The 17,604-nt window shown below is 51.0% G+C and overlaps 1 protein-coding gene across 1 annotated transcript in view; it reads right to left on the bottom strand.

Annotated features, from left to right (window-relative positions):
• The window catches only part of MVP (major vault protein), a 352,386-nt gene that overhangs the window by 288,334 nt on the left and 46,448 nt on the right, over nucleotides 1–17,604 (bottom strand). The gene's annotated exons all lie outside the window — the stretch shown is intronic.

The following is a 17,604-nucleotide window of genomic DNA, read 5'->3' as shown; positions in this document are numbered from 1 at the left end:
AAGTGCGGTAGGGGAAGTGGATGGAGAAATGCAAGGGAGAGGGAAAGGGCGATCAGGGCAGTGGTGCTCTGAGTAAGTGCAGCCAGGGCAGCGCAGCTCTGGGTAAGTGCAAGGATGCGGGGGCCTGCCGATGTTACATTTACAGCCCCTAGTGCATGACAGGCCAGGTGGCAGTGCAGGGGAGACTGGTCACAGAGGAGCCTGGTGCCCAGTGAGACTCTGAGGGTATCCGAGCGACCTGTCATTCAGGCTGATAGGTCAGCAGGGGAGGGAGAGAGAGAAAGCAGAGGATAAAAGGAAAGTCTTGAGCTGCTTCTGGAACTTAAGGTGGTCTGGCTCAAGTATGAGAGGTGCAGCGAGACCGTTCCAGAGAGAGGCACCTGCAGAGGAAAGTGATTTGCCCCCTACTCTATGCCTGGAGAAGCGTCTGACCCTCAGAGAGTTGGAGGCAGCAGAGCAAAGGGCTGGAGAAGGAAGGTATTTAGGAAGAGAGTGTTGGATGTAGTGCGGCCCCCAGAAAGCCTTGTGGACGATACAGAGGGTCTTGAACTTGATCCTTGCAGCCACCGGGAGCCAGTGGAGAGATTTCAGAAGAGGTATAAAGGCTGAGAAAATGAGCAGGTAGCATATAGAGGGGAAGATATGCCAAAGGAAAACGATCAAGAAAGGAAGGTGCGAGATGGAATGATCAGAATAGGGGTATACTCATTAAAGACTGAGAGGTATACAGTGAAGGCCGGTGTGTACCAAACAAGGGGGAAGGGTGTGGAGAGAAGGAAGGTATTGAGTAGAAGGCATAGGAAAACAAAAAATATCCATAGAGAGAAAGTAAGTGTACCGGTAAAGTGGTGGGGTGGTATAATACAAAGAGAGAAGTTAGTGCAGAGAAGAAACAGTAAATTAAAGAGGGAATGCAGAGAATCGAGTTATGGGGAGAATGACCAGTATAGAGCATACGTAAGGTTCATCTAGAGACTAGATATGCATTTATAGGGGAGGTTTGTATAGCGAGAAGGGGTATACAAAGAGAGGTATGGTGCTGTCTTGAAATTGCAGAGACTGGGAGATTTAGAAAAGAAGAATCTGTGATCACTGCACCGCCTGTAATTCCGCAGACAAAAATGACGACCATTAGGGCGTAGCACAGTCATCAGATAGATCACTATGGCCCGCTCCTACATCCCCGGTCAGTTACCTTAACGGCAGCACACACAGAAGTGTGCTGCTGACTTCCCGCGATCCCTGAGGTGTCAGTTCCCACCCAGTTACGTGGGTTAGTGCTGGCGCTGCAGGTTTTTTTTTCTCCTTAAATCTTTCTTGTCCCCTGCTCTCCATTTAACAGAATCAAGGGACAACTCCGACCCCCATTACCACGACTAAGAGGAGCAGGGGAGACCCCAGCATTCCCTGCTTCGCTTAGTAGTAATGGTATGGTTCCGAAAAGAATGTGTGTATATAGATAGAATGTATATGGAGAACGGGAGAGGTATGAGTGGCTACTGTTGTGCTTAAATATACTGTCCCCTAAAGCACTGCATTTTCCCATGCTTTGGTGGTCCCTGTCCCCTGATGGCATCGACAAGGGACCAGTGCCAAAAGCGCTGTGCCGAAGCGGCCGCACCCCAAGAGCTGCACCAAAACACAGTGTACCGCAGAAAACCTGACTGGATAGGAAATATGGGAGGAGTTTATAGAGAGGAAAGAATTCATAGTAAAAGGTGATATATATATATAAAGAGGATGTAACATGTGTCAGGGTGGTGTAGCTAGAAGGGGAGATGTTCAGACAGGATAGCATGGGAGGTACAGATGGTACAAGAATGAGATAAAACATGCATAGAGAGACAGGAGAGAATTAAAGTACAGCAAGTCAGAGGACACAGGAAGTTATAGAGGACAGACATCATGTATAGAAAGGGAGGTGTAGTAAAGAGGAAAGAAGAGGAGGACGTATCCAGAGGAACTATCAATTATAGAGAATGGTGGTATAGATCGTGCTTTAAGTGGGCCGGGACTGTGCTCCGGAAGTCTCCAAAAAGTGCAACTCAGCCGGGGCCCTGCCGGGGCTCCCCGGTCCCACCACAACATTGGCGGGACACATCCCGCTGCAGCCGCGACAGAAGATGTGCCCGTCATTTTTTCGAGTTAGGCAAACTGACAGACGTGCCAGCCAGCCACAATGCTGCGGCTGACTGGCACTTCTGTCAGTCAGTGTAACTTCCTCCTGTGAACCCTTGCGTGAGGGAGGGTGGGGGGGTCACAGGATGTTTCTGTTAGGGAGAATTCTCTGATAAGGCTAATTTCCCAAACCTAGTGAGTCCCGCAGCAGCTTTGCTGGATTTTTGGGGTTTGTTTTTTTCTCCTGCTAAGAGTGAGACTCTTTTACTCCCACTCTTAGACATGATTTCAGGTATGTCCTTGACTTGTTATGTACTTATGGGCTTTCTTTTTTACTCCATAGGGTATCATCTGTTTTTCTGTATGTGTGGTACACAGCACCCTCAGTGCAGTACCACAGGGGTGTCACAGTGACCCCCAAACATAGACTCCATACCGTGGGACTGACTACTGTCTCCCAGGGCATGTAAAGTCACCATTGGCATTACTAGTCCAAAATTGTGAACAGAACCAGTACAAACCATCATACTGTGGAAGTACTGGTAAGGGGTAATTCGATTGCCCCTGGGTATGTTTTCGAGGGGGCACTGTCTCGTCCCCCTCGTCGAGTTTCTGGATGGTGGCAGTGGTTACCACATGAAATATTCCTCCGGGATATTCTCTATGGGATTTTCCCATTGATTTTCAACGCACCACTTTTTGGTGCAATGTTAAAGATACCGCTGGTTTATTTATTTAATATTAAATCACCGGTTGGGTCTTTGTGCCAGAACTCGATTCTAAAATGGCTTTTGTGTCCGTCTCTGTAACTCTGACCAGGTCAAGCCCTTTGTTCCACTATATTGGCGGGCTTCTCCACAGAAGCCACCCAAATGGTGCCACTCTGTCTGGGTTCCACAGGAAGGGTGGAGGGGGGAATTGGCACCCTGGACTGCGTTGCCTTAGCAACCCAAGTCACACTCTACTCTGATTGGCCCAGTGGTGAGCTGCCGGCTCACCACTTGGCATGTGTGATTGACAGCTAGGCTGATGAATGGGGGTTTTTCTGCATAAAAGCAGGGCCTTTGGGACTGGAACTTCAGAAGTCGCCACAGGACCTAAGAATCCGAAGAGGGAAGAAGCTGAGCCACCTGCAACCGACGACACCACCAGTAAAGCCCTGCTGCAACAAACTCACCACTTTTCCAACGACAAGAGAAGATCTTCTGCTGGAGAGTCTTCTCCCTTTGAGCTGGTAGGACCAACCAGTTCGCCCTTTTTCACTTCCAAGGACGTCACTTGGTCGAATCGCCCGTGCCAAGCACCCCAGCAGCCAGATAGCCAAGCTCACCACTTTTGACTGCGAAAAAAAGGACCACACCTTTTAATCGGGAACTCAGCGGCTGGGTTCATCCCTGCGCAGTGCAACAACTCCACGTTTCCTCCTCGACGAGATCTTCTCTTCCCCTGGTCGGAACCACAAACCTCACCCACTGCCAGGAACAACTGCCCCCGCTGGAGCTTCCTCTATCTTTAAGGTACTGTGTCCTGCCTGGCCTCTCTTTCTACAGATTGCTAAAAGTGACCCTTAAATCCTTGGCTTCTAAACTGGGTTGTCTCCAGGCCTCCTAACTATATCTTTTGACTCACCCCAACCTCTTTTGAACACTCTGCAAAGACTTTCAGTGCACTTTAAACCTTGTGATCCTGGCTTGGCTCCATTTAAAGTGGGCCTGGCCTATGAACTTTGGCTCTACAGTATAACCTGCCTTTCTCCCCTTGCTCTGAACTCTTAAAAGTGTTGGGAACTGTTTTATTTTATGCTCTGCCTTTTCTCTCCCTTTTTAACCTAAACTATTGAAGTGCCATCTAGGTTAAGCACTCACTTCTGTCTTAACAAATAGTTGTGCTTTAACCCTGACTTGTCTGATAGTTATCAAGGGAGGTGTGTATACTTACCTGACTCTGTTTTAGATTACTTTTCATTGAGAGTGCTAGTGTAGTGCCTAAAGTGTGTTTTAAATAAATAACTATATACTTTTTATACAAAGCTCTGGTCAGTGTTTGTTTGCTCTACTGTGTTTTGACCCTATTGTGTATATTCTGCATACTGCCCTACTCTTCTTGAGAGAAGTCTGACTGCTCAGCCACAGCTACCAGGTAAATCTGGGTGGTGCAGACTGCTACCAATTGGGTTTACTGCTGCACCTGTAGTCTTAATCTTTTTGCATTGTTCCCCAAGGGAACTGCACAGGATTCTGCCTAACACTGGGTCACAGGAGGAAGTTAATGTCTTTTTGTTTCCACCGCCTCAAGTCACCTCAGTGAACCTGGGGACTCCATTCCCTATTTCAATGTTTATAAAAGAATTCAAGCCATCTTTTATATAGCTTTGCCGACGGCCAAGCCTCAGACAAAGCTTTATAAAAGATGGATTGAATTGTGTACTTTTCAAGTCATCTTCTATAAACACAAATATTTCTATGTTTAAAAAAGATGGCTTGAAAAGTACGCAGACCATAAGGTGTGGGTACATTACTATGGTTTGTGCAATTTTCAAGCCATCTTTCATACACCTATAAATATGTAACATGTTTATAAAAGATGGCTTGCATAGTACACAAACCATAGTAAGGTATGCATACACATATGTAAATGCTTACATGCATTTATATATTTGTATCCGTACCATACTAGGGTTTGTGTACTTACGTGTTTAGGGCACGCCCACCTCAAGCCACGCCCCCAAGCCCCCTTCCCCTGGATTTCTTACCCCACTTAAAGCCCTGGGTATAGAGGAGGGGGTAGCCGAGTAGGAAGCAAGGAGAGAGACTGTAGAATAGGTGCGGAGGACATGCTTTTGGGGTGCAGGAATTATGTAGACAAGAGAGTCATAGAAAGGGGAATGTGTAGCTGTTTAGCTCGCATTTGTTTTTGGTACTTGTGGGTCTTGCTTTCGCAATATAATAAACCTAGACCACACCTCTCAAAATGCTTTAGGAATAACACGAACTCGATAGGTCAGATCTCTACAGAGTCCTACCCTTTAATCCTGCCTCGCCCTCCCCCAGACAAGGCAGCCGTTTCCCGACACTGGCCAGTCAACAGCACTTGACAGCTGTGAGGCTAATGTTACCGTTCAGTGGGAGGGACATATGGAAATGAGGAAGCGAGGCAACCGTAGCTCCCCTGGTCTAAGGATCAATGCTCACACAACCCGGAAATCCACGCCTATAATAACCCTCCCCTTTTACCTAACGCGCCCAACTATCCCAATACCTAACTATCCCTTAGAGATTAAGCTATCAATCAGCATTGTTATCAAATGTACCGAGCGTTTACGGCCGGTGTTGGGACATGCACAGGTCAGTGAGAGGAGTTATTCACTGTGAGGACTAGGCAAGCATTTATAAGACAAGCTGCTTCCCATGATAGAGTGCTGATAGGTAGGTGCGGAGTTACTAAGTAGAGCGTTTGCCAGCACACGTTTATTTCCTTTCACAACGAAAACCGAGCTATTGGAGGGCGTGGCCCTAAGGATCGTGAAACACCAGGCCCTACACTCTTATGAAGGGGGTGTTTTATCATACAACACTGGTAAGTGTTATATGGTGGTGGCTGCCCAGGGCCCCCTCCGGCACTCACACGCAGGCACGCATGCACACACTAGGGACCACACGGGACCCGTATGTTCAGCTCGGGTCCCCGGCTCCAACTGCCGGCGGACCGTCTTTATTTCAACAGCGCATGCGCGAGCCTCTTTTCCGCTCGCGCATGGGTCACAATGTGTATACACTAGGCAACATCCCTCCTTTCCCCCAAACAAGAAACAGTTATAACAGGTGCACTGAACAATAACTGTCAAACTTATACTAACAGTCTTCCACCTGTTACGAGGCAGAGTCCATAATAAAGTCTTGGAATCTCTGCGGCGGCTTGCGTCCCGCCCAGCTCGGGTACCTTCGCGCCTCCTCTGGGGGTGCCTCGGGAGCTTCTGGCGGTCCATCGTTCCTTGGTGGAGATCCTGCGTCGGCCCCTGGTCCCGGCAGTTCGCTCACTTCGGGGTTGGGTGTCGCCTCAATCCGCTTGAAGAATGCGCATTCCTCGTGACCGTGCCTCGGGCATTGGCTGCTGTGACCATGGACCCCTTGACGTGGGTCACCCCCAACGGCTGCGCTTCGTAGGGTAATGATAGCTTCCCTTCCGGCCTCCAGTTCCGAACCAGCACAGTGTCCCCCACAGCAATCGCCTTCTCTGGCAAGTTCCGCCTGACGCTCTCCTGCTCGTTCTGGGCGGCCCTTTCCGCTCGCACTCGTTTGTTATCAATCACCCCCGGGCAGCGGCCTTCGACTTTGGGCAGTAGACCCCTAGGAGCCTGTTTGAAGAGGGCCTCCGCTGGCGCGACCCCAGTAGACTGATGCGGGGTCGTGCGGTATTCGCGCAGAAAATCAAACAGGTTGTGTAGAGTTCCTCTCCTCCATTCAGCGATATTCAAAACACTTTATTCAGCGTCCGCATGAAGCGTTCCACCTCACCATTTGCTCTTGGCCAGAGTGGTGTGACCTTCCGATGTTTGATCCCTCTTTCCTCACAGTACTGAGCGAACTGCTGCCCCTGGAACGGCGCTCCGTTATCTGAGCAGATCTCGATGGGGAACCCATGGGTGGCAAACATCTTCTGCATGGCCAGAATGGTGTGGTCACTGGCCGTGGATTCCACCAGCTCCACCTCGGGATAGCGCGACCACTGGTCTACCACTGCCAAAAAGTACATTCCTCGGCCCATGGACCCGAAGTCCGCATGCACCGTCCCCCACGGGAGTTCACTTCTTTCCATGGCCTGGATAGGCGGCCCTCTCTCCACTGACTCGCCGCCTGGCAAGGTATGTACGCTCTCACAAAATCGTCCACCCGGCTCTCTAGGTCCGGGAACCACACCTTCATCCTGAGGCGTGCCTTCGTCTTTGCAGTTCCCTGGTGCCTTTTGTGGGCGAGCTGCAGTACCTTGCCCACCAGTGCTCATGGGACAACGATCTGGTGCCCCCTCAACAAAAGACTGTCATCCGCCACAGACAGTTCATGGCGTAACCTCCAGAGAGCCTGCAGATCCTTCCGTGCCCCCCAGTCCCTCCTGACATTATTCATGATCACTTCACGCCACTCTCCACTGGCTACGGCTTCCTTGATTATCAGGAATACCTTGTCCGCATTCGACTCATCCACAATCCCTTGGCGTGCCAGGGCTACAGGCAGCGCCGACTCCACCACCAGGTGCACCGCCTCCATGCAGTCTGCCACCTCTGCAGAGTCTCAGGGGCGTCCCCCCCGGGTGGTGGGACAGATAGGCCGCTGGATTGTGCGTGCCAGGGCGATACAGCAACTTGACTCTGTATTCCATGAGCGAGAGCATCCACCTCTCGATGCGTGGCAGGGGCTTGGACGATGCTCCGGACATGATCGGAATTAGGGGCTTGTGGTCCGTCACGACGACGACAGGCTTGCCTAGAATGTAAATCCAAAAATGCTTGCAACCCCATAAGATGGGCAGGGCCTTGCGCTCAATTTGCGAGTATCGCCTCTCAGTGAGCGCCTTGCTGGCATAGGCAATGGGTCGCATGGTCCCTTGCGGGTCTGCCTGCATGAGGACCACCCCCAGTCCCACCGGGCTGGCGTCTACCACGATCTCCGACTCCCGGTCTGGATTGAAATACGCCATCATCTCTTGCCCCGACAGGGCGTTCTTGATGTCGGCGAACGCTCTCTGTTCCTTCTCCGTCAGGTCAAGGCCACATCAGTCCTGGTCAGAGCCCGCAAGGGTTCCGACAGCGAGGCCAAGTTGCGAATAAATCGTCCACAGTAATTGACCATGCCCAGGAAGCTCCTAATTTCTGCGAGTCTCTCTAGAGTGCTCTCCAGGCGCTCAGCTTCCGACCTTGCAAACACCAGGATGTCGTCCGACATGTTGATCACCCCTTTCAGCCCCGACAGAGCTCCGCGGATGGCGTTCTGGAAAACTTCTGCTGCCGACGAGACCCCGAAGCTGAGCCTCTTAAACTGGTTCAGCCCCTCGTGAGTCATAAAGGTGGTAATGTATCTTGACTTGGGGTGAAGCTCCAGTTGGTGGTAGCCGGACCTCAGATCCAGTTTCGAAAAGACTCTTGCTCCCTGTAGTTCGCCGACAATGTCATCCTGGGTGGGCGTGAGATGACGTTCCCTTTTGATTGCCATGTTCGGCAACCTCATGTCCATGCAGATGCGGACTGCTCCCGGCTGTTTGGGCTTTGGGGCGACCACAATCGGAGAAACCCAAGGAGTTGGGCCTTCCACTCTCTCAATGTCTAGGTCAACGAGTGTTTGTAGCTCCTTCTCCACCTGTGCCCTCAGGTGGAATGGGATTCGGCGATGTTTGAGTGCTGTTGGTCTCACCGACCCGTCAATGTGAAGCCTGATGGGATCCCCTTTTAGCTTCCCGATCTCTTGTAAGCTGGTGTCGAAATGCTGCAGTAGGCACTCTAGGTCAGTGTGATAAACGGTGAGCGTGAAGTGCACTATATTTAGGGCTTCGGAGGCGGCACAGCTTAGGAGAGAGTGCAGGCTCACACTAGTCACGAAGAACCTCACCTTAATCTTGCTCTGCCCATGGGACACTGGCGCCACAAACACTCCCTGGATTGGGAGCGGCGTGTCTCCCCCGAAAGCATATATCAGCGCCTTGGATTCCGCCAACTCGGGAGCGCCTGGGAGGGCTTCATAATGTTCAGTCGCTAGCCCACAAACTGACACACCCGTATCTATGAGAACTGAGGTGGGAACCTCCCCGATGTTTACCGTGCATGTCGGTTGTCGACTTCCTCTGGGACCAGTGGCAATGCTTGAGATGAAAAAGATCTCCTCATCCTCCTCTTCCTCCTCCGCAATGTTCAGGTTCTGCAGGCCTTACTCGACTGACGACACACCCCTCACTCTCCGGGTGTTGCTCCCTCCAATTCTCACTGGCCCCTCGATGCCGCTACCGGGGTGGATGCTCTGCACACCCTCGCGTAATGTCCCTGCGTGCCACACCGGCCACAGACACGCGTCTTTGCTGGGCACTCCCCCACATGTGGCATGTCATAACCACAATAGGGGCACGACTGAGCGTTGCCAGGCACAGGAGGACCATCCCCCCGCCTTGGTGTCCATCGCACCCTCACTGGGGCAGGGCGCCCAATAGCGAACGCTTCTTCGCCCTTGCCATGGTGTGTGGCCGCATCCATCTTCGCCCCCTTGGCCTCTGCCAGTTCGTAAGCTCTCCCTGTGTCAAGGATTTGCTGTAGGGTCAGACCAGGCTCTCTCAGTACTTGCCTCCTTAGCTTCCCCGAACTGCACCCTTGCACTAGCTGGTTCTGGACCATCTCCTCTTCATTCACCCACCTGCAGGAGCCTGCTAGGTGCCTCAGCCTTGCACAGAACTGGTCCAGTGATTCCTCTTCTTTCTGCTTTTCCGCACACATGACAAATCTGTCAAAGTCTACATTTGCCATGGAAAGAAAATGATTGCGGAGAGCCTGCTGTACGGCATCATACGTGACTACCGGGATATTGAGAGAGTCATAAATTCTGTGGACCTCCGTGCCTGCAGAGTACACCATGATGGCAATTTTTGCGTCGTCTTCCTCCTCTTCAGAGGTCCTGAAAAACATTTCTAGTTTCTTGACCCATAGGAGCCATTTCGGCCCCAATTTGGATGGTGGGCCAGTAGTGTCAAATACGGGCATGGGGGCTAATGTGCTGTGCATCCTGCGTGGGATAGGCGCAGGGGCACCCTCATCTTCTCCTTCCTCACCCATGATGATGGCCAGGCAGAGTACTCACAGATTGTTGCTTCTTCAACGTGGAGAGATGACCCAGGCACCAGATGAGATAGTGAGAGTCCAACACCAATGTGCCCTGCAGTGAGCTAGGGCTGTGGAAAGTTCCAAAAATTAGCTTTTCAGGCAATGGGGATCGCAGCTGGTGCACAAGCACCCTCCTGAGCCGCAACCACTGCGATCCTCGTGCGAATCAAAATAGCCGCCGGCCGTGCACGCAAGTCTGTGTCGACACGGAGCAAAGCCTCCGTCTCCGATGCCTTCGGAGCGGTGATGTAATGCTCCGGAGTCGTCCTCGTCACCAGTGTTATATGGTGGGGGCTGCCCAGGGCCCCCACCGGAACTCACACGCAGGTACGCATGCACATACTAGGGACCACACGGGACGCGTGTGTTCAGCTCAGATCACTGGCTCCAACTGCCGGCGGACCGTCTTTATTTTAACAGCGCATGCGCAAGCCTCTTTTCCGCTTGCGCATGCTTAACAATGCGTATACACTACGCAACAGTAAGGGTGGGGGTAGGGGGTATTTATGCGCAAGTGTTTCCACCGGTCCACCCGGGGTGATTTGGGCGCTGCACCCCAGGCAGAGAGCTAGTGCATAGGCTAGAGGGTCCCCCTAGTATAACGTGGGGCAGTGAAGGTTTGGGAACAAGCGACAGTTGGGCGTTGTGGTGTTGGGCCGCATTGTCCCTGATCTCCCTTGCCCAGTGGTTGCAGTGTGTTAGGTTGTGTGGGGGTGGTGGGCTGGGTAAGGTTGCCCAATGATAGCGGGCCAGGAGTTTTCCCCCTAAAAAAGTGTGGTTAATACCAGAAAATAATATTGGTTGGGGGCATAGCAGGGGTTGGGAGGGATGAGCAGCTCCTCGTAGGGGTATGGGGGTCACAGTTGATGAGGATGTTGTGGCCAACGGTGGGGGGTTATGCAGTTGCAGGCCAGTTATTGCGCCGTTGCCACAGGTGCGGGCATGTGTGGCCCACTGTACCGGGTTTGAAGAAACCACTGGTGTGAGGGGTGTGTCCCTCTTGCTGTGTGCGGCTCGGCTCCTTAGGGGTTTGTGTGGCGCTGCCCTGCAGTGCTGCGGTGCAGCAAGCCGATGGCAGGGGCCTGTGTGCCTTGGTACTGGAAGCGGTCTGAGCTAGTTCCTTACAGTGGGGGTTGGGGTGCGTCATGGGGGACGTGGCAGCCCTACAACAGATTGGGGGGCTGTGGCCAGTGCATGTGGGGTAGTATGGGCAAGGAGATTGCGGGTTAGCCAGCTACGTTTAGAGCTGTTCCGATAGAGCTGGAACAGTCGTTTGAGTGGTGTATCTGGGGGATGTTTTGGGGCACCGTGGGCTCACAGGGTGGAGGATTTGCCTTTCAGAGGTCCAGGTTTTGTCTGGGGGTTGGGGTTTAAAAAAAGGGGGGAATAATAATGTGACAAAGACATTGACGAATCTTCAACATATGTGTTTGCTCTATTGCAATAGCTTTGCGGTGGAACGGTGCCCTTGTAGGGGAGCACAATGTCCAGGGAGAGGGTGGAGGTGCGGGCCCTGCTGGAGGCCTTAGGCCCGATTAGCAGGGCAACTAAGGGCCAGTTGGCAGAGGCAGTGCAAGAAGTGATGGGGGAAAGGGGTGTGAGGGATGGTAGACCACAGTGCAGGGCGGCCTTGGATGGAGCCCTCGCTGCGGTAGCTGCGTGCACCCCTTCAGCAGGGAAAGGGGTAATATGGGATAAGGATAGTATTACATGCGTTAGGAAGAACAGGGAGGACATGCCAAGGAGGGCAGGTAGGGGCCACCTTTTGGGAAGGGATAAGGATAGCCAGGAGGGGCGAAGTGAGCGGGGGCGAGCGGAAGGCGGGGTGAAGGGAGAAGACGGGGAGAGAGGACAGGGGTAAGAGGACAGGGATGGGGGTGAGGGCGTGGCAACGGTGCAGAAACGGCAGGGGAGGAAGTTCTTGAAGAAGTGTGTGGTGGAGGGGGCAGGACAATCTCCCCAGCAGTTACCCAGGGAGGGGAGGGGACCAGGTCGCTTCCTCCACAAAGCGGAGCTGTGTAGCGGGTGCAGTATGGCCCCTACCACAGGGGCAGAAGATTGGATGCCTCTGCCGGGGAGAGAGACACCGGAAGATGTTGGGACGGCCCCGCCGAGAAGGTGACAAAGGAGCATTGGGGTGGGTGCCCCTTGCTGGCGAGAGGAGGACCAACCTGGCCCAAAGTGGGCTCACAGAACAAGAATGGTATATGGCAGTGGAGAAAGATGGTGGGGAGGAGGATTGGATGATCTGGGTGGAAAGGGGAAATGGTGATTGGGGGATGCAGAGTGCATCAAGAAGGAGGAGCTGGTGGAGCAGGTGGAAAGGGTGCGGGGAGGATAGAGGAATGGCAGTGCTATGGGAGAAGTGGTCTAGGGGCAGGCTGAGGAGCCGAGCTAACAGGCAGAGTAGATCTGCTGATATTGTTTATTCCCGCGGCCAGAGGCCGATCAGGAAAGAAGGGAGGACTGGTGTTAGTGCAGCCATGATGGTGCAAATAGACAGAGCAGACAGGCCGCTGAGAGGTGAGCAAGAGAGAGAATGGTCTGCTGCATGGTCAGGCTGGGGGCGAGGTGGGGGGCACAAGTGGGTGCGGGTAGGGAGCAGAGTTTGGGGAAGGAGGATGGTGGGGGGGCTGCCGGGGCATTGGTGAGAGCAGATGTGAAGAATAAGAGCACAGTGGAGGTACAAACAGACATGGCTAAGGGCAATGAGGTCCAGGTTGCTGAGGGGGCAAGTAGTACGGGGTTAGTAAGGTCAAAGAGAAGCTACAAAAGTTGCCATAATGGGTATCACAGAACCTTTAGGGGCGCACTTGATGGCAGATACCAAAGAGAACATTTGTATAGGAAGGTAAGGGCAAAGGAAGGTTCAAAGGAGGGAGACAAGGCACCAGCTGCGAAGCCCAGGGTCCCAGTAATGATTGATAATTGGACATCAGCCTTTTTGACATATGCCAGTGTGTATTGTGAAAAGTACCCGGGGAGGAGCGTGGCATTGTTCCAATATATGAATGTCATTAGGAAAGCTTTTGTGAATTTCGGCAGTTTCATGGGGGTATGGTATGATTACAAATTTAGGGCAAGGATAGGGCAGGACCAAGCGGCATTATCGGGTGAGATTGACATGGATTTGTGGTTACAGTGCATGGCGCTGCACAGCCGGCGCCCACGTTGCATATAGCAAGGGGTTTGCATATACCGTACCTGCCCTTTCATGGTTGCCCCGTTGGTTCGAAGGTAGGGGGTAGCCATCTGCGGCATGCTGGGCTTTTAACAAAAAAGCGTGTTTCAGACCGGTCTTTAAGTTGTGGCACGGATGGTACTGTTATTCAATGTTTTCAGTATCGTAAGGGATGCAATTGGGGATGACTGAGCAAGCAATCAAGAGGTTAGGATGGTGAAAGTCGGCAAAGTACAAGGTCTATATCAGACAGTTGGAGGAGGGGAGTGGTTAGGGGGATGGTTGAGGGGTTTGGGGGTTGCGGCATGCAAGCTCATGTTTTTCTCCTTCCACAGATGCTGCTCGAGAGAGCAGAGAGGTCCCTCAGATTTGGATCTGCGGCCACTCTATGGTGTGATGAATCCAATGGAGTCATCACAGTTTCCCCGGCCGTGACGTCCTCCCATGTGGCCAGCTGCCCGCAGCCGCTACCGGACCCAGACCCTGGGGCGACTATTTGAGGGAGGATACAACTACCGGGGAGATGTCATGACTTCATTGGACGAGGCGCATTATCCCCCAGCCTTTCCCTTGAGGAAGACCCTCTAATACCCAAGATCTTAAAGGCCTATAATCAGCAGTTTGTTCCCCCTTGCAGAGGAAGTAAAGAAACCTCATCCCAATATTCTGTATGTCAAACCCCATCTATGACCTAGACACACAATGCTCCAACAAAACCCCTTTTGCTTCTGAGATACCTTTTTGTGGAAATTATCTCTCATGTAAAACTACTGAGAAATACTGTATGTCCGATGATATCCATGGACTCCAACTGCCATAATCACAGAAGGACTGAAACAAGGTAACAAGAGCCTGAAGCTCAATGTGCAGACTAGTTGTTCTACAGAATCACCTGTGCGCAGGACATTTAAAGATGTCAACTGCACTACTGAGTGTGGCAGTGCAGGAGAAGAGGCTGGTTCCTATGCTGAGGCTTTTGAGTGTGACAGACATGTACCGGCCTAGCGGAAAAGTGGAGTTCAGCGAAGCAGAAGGAGAAACGCAGTGCGTGAGCAGGAAATGCCATGGAGATGCCGGGAGCCGCAAGAGAGTTCCCGGGCGCGCGGCCACTTGAAAAGGCAGCGTTTTCCTTACCAGGACCTGAAGGGAAGCAGGCGTGTGAACACTGAGCCAAGAAGGAAACAGGAAGGACGTCTGCACAATCCATAGTGGGAAGCGAGCGGAAGAGCCACTCCGCAGAAGGAAATAGGACCAGAGACACTGGAGAGAACCAGTGAGTCAACCAAAAGCAAGTGGGGATCCTGGGGGCATTCTGGCAAATGCACCAACGACAATTTGAATGTTATAAGATTGCTAATGCAGAAACTACAAGCAACGTGTTTGAATTCAGAAAAGGCAAAGTGCATATTCAAGCCCCAATAAGATATGGATGCATGAAATGCAAGTGTGGGGCAAAGTTTGAACGAACATTACCACACACAGTTATACCAAGTCAAGAACGGTAAATACTGTTTTGGTGATACAAAGGAACTTTGAAACACATAAGAGGTCCTGGCAAGGGAAGGATACCCAGCAATTTAAAGTGCATAAGAAGCCCTGGCAGGAGAGCACACCAGGCAGTTGGGATTGCACAAAGAGTTCTGGCAGGGGAGTATACCAGGCGAGTTGCAAAGATACAAGAAATACTAAAAGAAGGATAGCGTTTGCTAGACAAAGGAGACACTTGTGTTAAAGAAAGGCTGTTGCAGAACTTGTTGCCTAAGAGGAACATTGTGAATTCAGGAGAGGCACTAAAGCAACTGTTAGTAAAAGAGACATTGCCATCTCATTTCAAAATCCAGGGGAATGGAACCACCCTCTGGGTCCAAGGTCTTTCACCTTGGAGAACATTTTTGTTGGAGCTATTATAATTTTCATTTGTGAACACTTTTTGGCCAATACCAGGTTGAAGACATTTCCTTTGAAACTTTGTTTTGTTTGTAGTATGCGGGTCAGGATAGGACATTTTGGACACAAGCACAGCTTTTCAATTATTGACATCATAACACAGTAAGTTCCTTAGTTTTTGGTTTTTAGGTAGAGAAACTCCTCTTAAGAATAGGGTCAGAGAGGCTTTTTTCCCCAACGCATTTTAATTTAAATAAAAGTCTTCAACCAAAACATGACAACTTTGTGTCCGGCTTTCATTTCTGACCCCTCACAATGGTGAAATGGGAGGGAAGGCAGGCTGCGAAGAGGGTTTTTGGTACCCATCAGGGGTACTGTTTTTGCGCATGGCAGAGAATGGCTTGGTCAAGAAGCCGGGGATGGCCTTCATAATGTAGGTAAAGAGGGACTTGAGTTGGTTGAGGGAGATATGGCCGGCGGTTACGATATACTGTACAGGGTTGATTCCAAGGCAGGTGTGGAGAGGCCGTGGGGGAGCGAACAAGGAGAAAGATCAATAAGGAGATAGGGAAGATTTGAAAGACCAGGGGGGTCCGCACGCTCGCACACCAGAACATTAAATATGAGGTTTTTTATTTATTTTGGGAGGGTGGGGTGCACCTGTCAATGATGGGTAAACGAGTATTAACTGCTGGATTTGAGGATGGTAGTAGGGTTTTTCCTGGATGCCAGGGACACAGTCATTTGGAAGATGGTTGGGAGAAGCAGAAAGGGTTATTAGCGCGATAAAGGAGGGGTTTAGCGATGTTTGCACAGGCAGGCTAGCCCTTGGGTACAAGAAAGGTGAAGAGGTATGGAGGGCGGGGCGTGGCCTCGGGGTGAAATGTGAGAAGGAGAATGAGAGGAATTGGAGGGGGAAGTAGGGATGAGGGGAGGGAACAAGGAATATGAATTAATTATTTGTTTGGTTAATTTTGTATCACGGAACAAAGAATACACTGTGATAGAACAAAGGGAAAGGTGAAGGGCATTCCAATGCAGGGCGGCCAGCAAAGAAAAATAACAAAATCGTGATTGCGCAGAGTGGGGCGTGGGACAACAAGGAGAAATTGAGAACAAGAACAAAGCATGCAAGTGGGAATATAGAATGAAACCTGAGAAGAGAGACAATTGGGCACAAGACCATATAGCGATTTGAAGAGTAGACATATACATTTCAATTTGAGACGAGACTGGAAAGAGAGCCAGCTAAGAGTAGAAAGTGAAGAGTAAATAAAGTCTCGGGGGGGGTGAGGGCTAGAAAAAAAAGTAAGCAACTAGAGGCGTTGAAAATAGTTTAAAGAGGTGCAAGACTAGTAAAAGGGAGGCCAAAAAGGGCAGAAGAACAGTAAACAATATCCGAAAAGATTAGCAAAGATATCAAGAGCTTGGTGGCATCAAAGGTGAGGAATTGACAAGCTTTCCGGATATTATATGAATGAAAGCAAAAAACATTGTGCAGAAAAGGCGATGTGATGCTTAAAGGACAGCTCAGAGTCGAAATAAAGTCCCAGGTTACGAGCTGTAAGAGAAATAGATAATTGGGAAGGAGGAAATGAAACAACGAAAAGGGGAGAGAGGAGGTGGAATAGTGTTTGCTAGGAGGAAAAGTACCTCGGTTTTAGCAGCCAGAAAATGAGCCGCATCCAAGATTGGATAGCCCGGAGACCGGTGGAAAGTTTAGTGTGAATATCAGTACAGAATGATGAAAAAGAAAGAACTGTTAATTGTTAATGTTCAGTAGTGTGTACAGCCAAAGAGACAGGTTAGTTTTTATGTAAGCTGTGGCATGTCACATTAAAGCAACCTTTTCCACTACATACGAGTCTGGGGGGTTTTGTGCACTGCACTCTGGGCATCGAGCGGGTTCCTGGGCTAGAGGGCCCCCCCAGTATAAAGTGAAGCAGTGAAGGTTCGGGAACAATCGACGTTTGGGCGTTGTGTTGCCAGCCATCCCTCCCCGGTTTGCAGTTGACGGGAGGAGTTTCTTTGAGGGGGCATTTGACGTGTGGACAAGGAATAAAGGAGTAGTGGCGTACCGGTCGGGGTGTGGCATTGGTGTGACAGGCTATGGCATTAAGGGATGAAGTTGATGGAATAGGTTGTTGTTGATGTGACAGGTCAGCCTGGCTGTGCGGCCAAGTGATCGACGAGGGAGCTTGGTGTAGTAACATGAATGGAGGGATTAGGGGAGAGCCGAGGATGCTGTCCTTTGGAGGATGGTTGGGGGAAGCAGAAAGGGTTATTACCACGGTAAAGGAGGGGATGAGCACTGTTTGCATGGACAGGCTAGTCCGGGGAGTACAAGAAGTGTGAAGAAGTATGGAAGAAGGAGGGGCATGTAGGGACGGCATCAGGGCTTTTAAACTTTTCAAATGAAAGGGGTCTTGAGCCTCAGAGGGGCCTTTATATTGCCAGTCAGCAGTCTAATAACACTGCAATATATTCCTTAATGTATTACTCTCGTTCTGGGGCTTACAGTGTGTGCTTTGAAGGGCAAGAAGAATTGGGGGTTGGAGGGTAG

Source organism: Ambystoma mexicanum, chromosome 3p (genome assembly GCF_040938575.1).
Source record: "Ambystoma mexicanum isolate Mex_15411 chromosome 3p, UKY_AmexF1_1, whole genome shotgun sequence".
Taxonomy (NCBI): Eukaryota; Metazoa; Chordata; class Amphibia; order Caudata; family Ambystomatidae; genus Ambystoma; species Ambystoma mexicanum.
The sequence above is the reverse complement of the archived record's forward strand: the minus strand, read 5'-3'. Positions and strand labels throughout refer to the sequence as shown.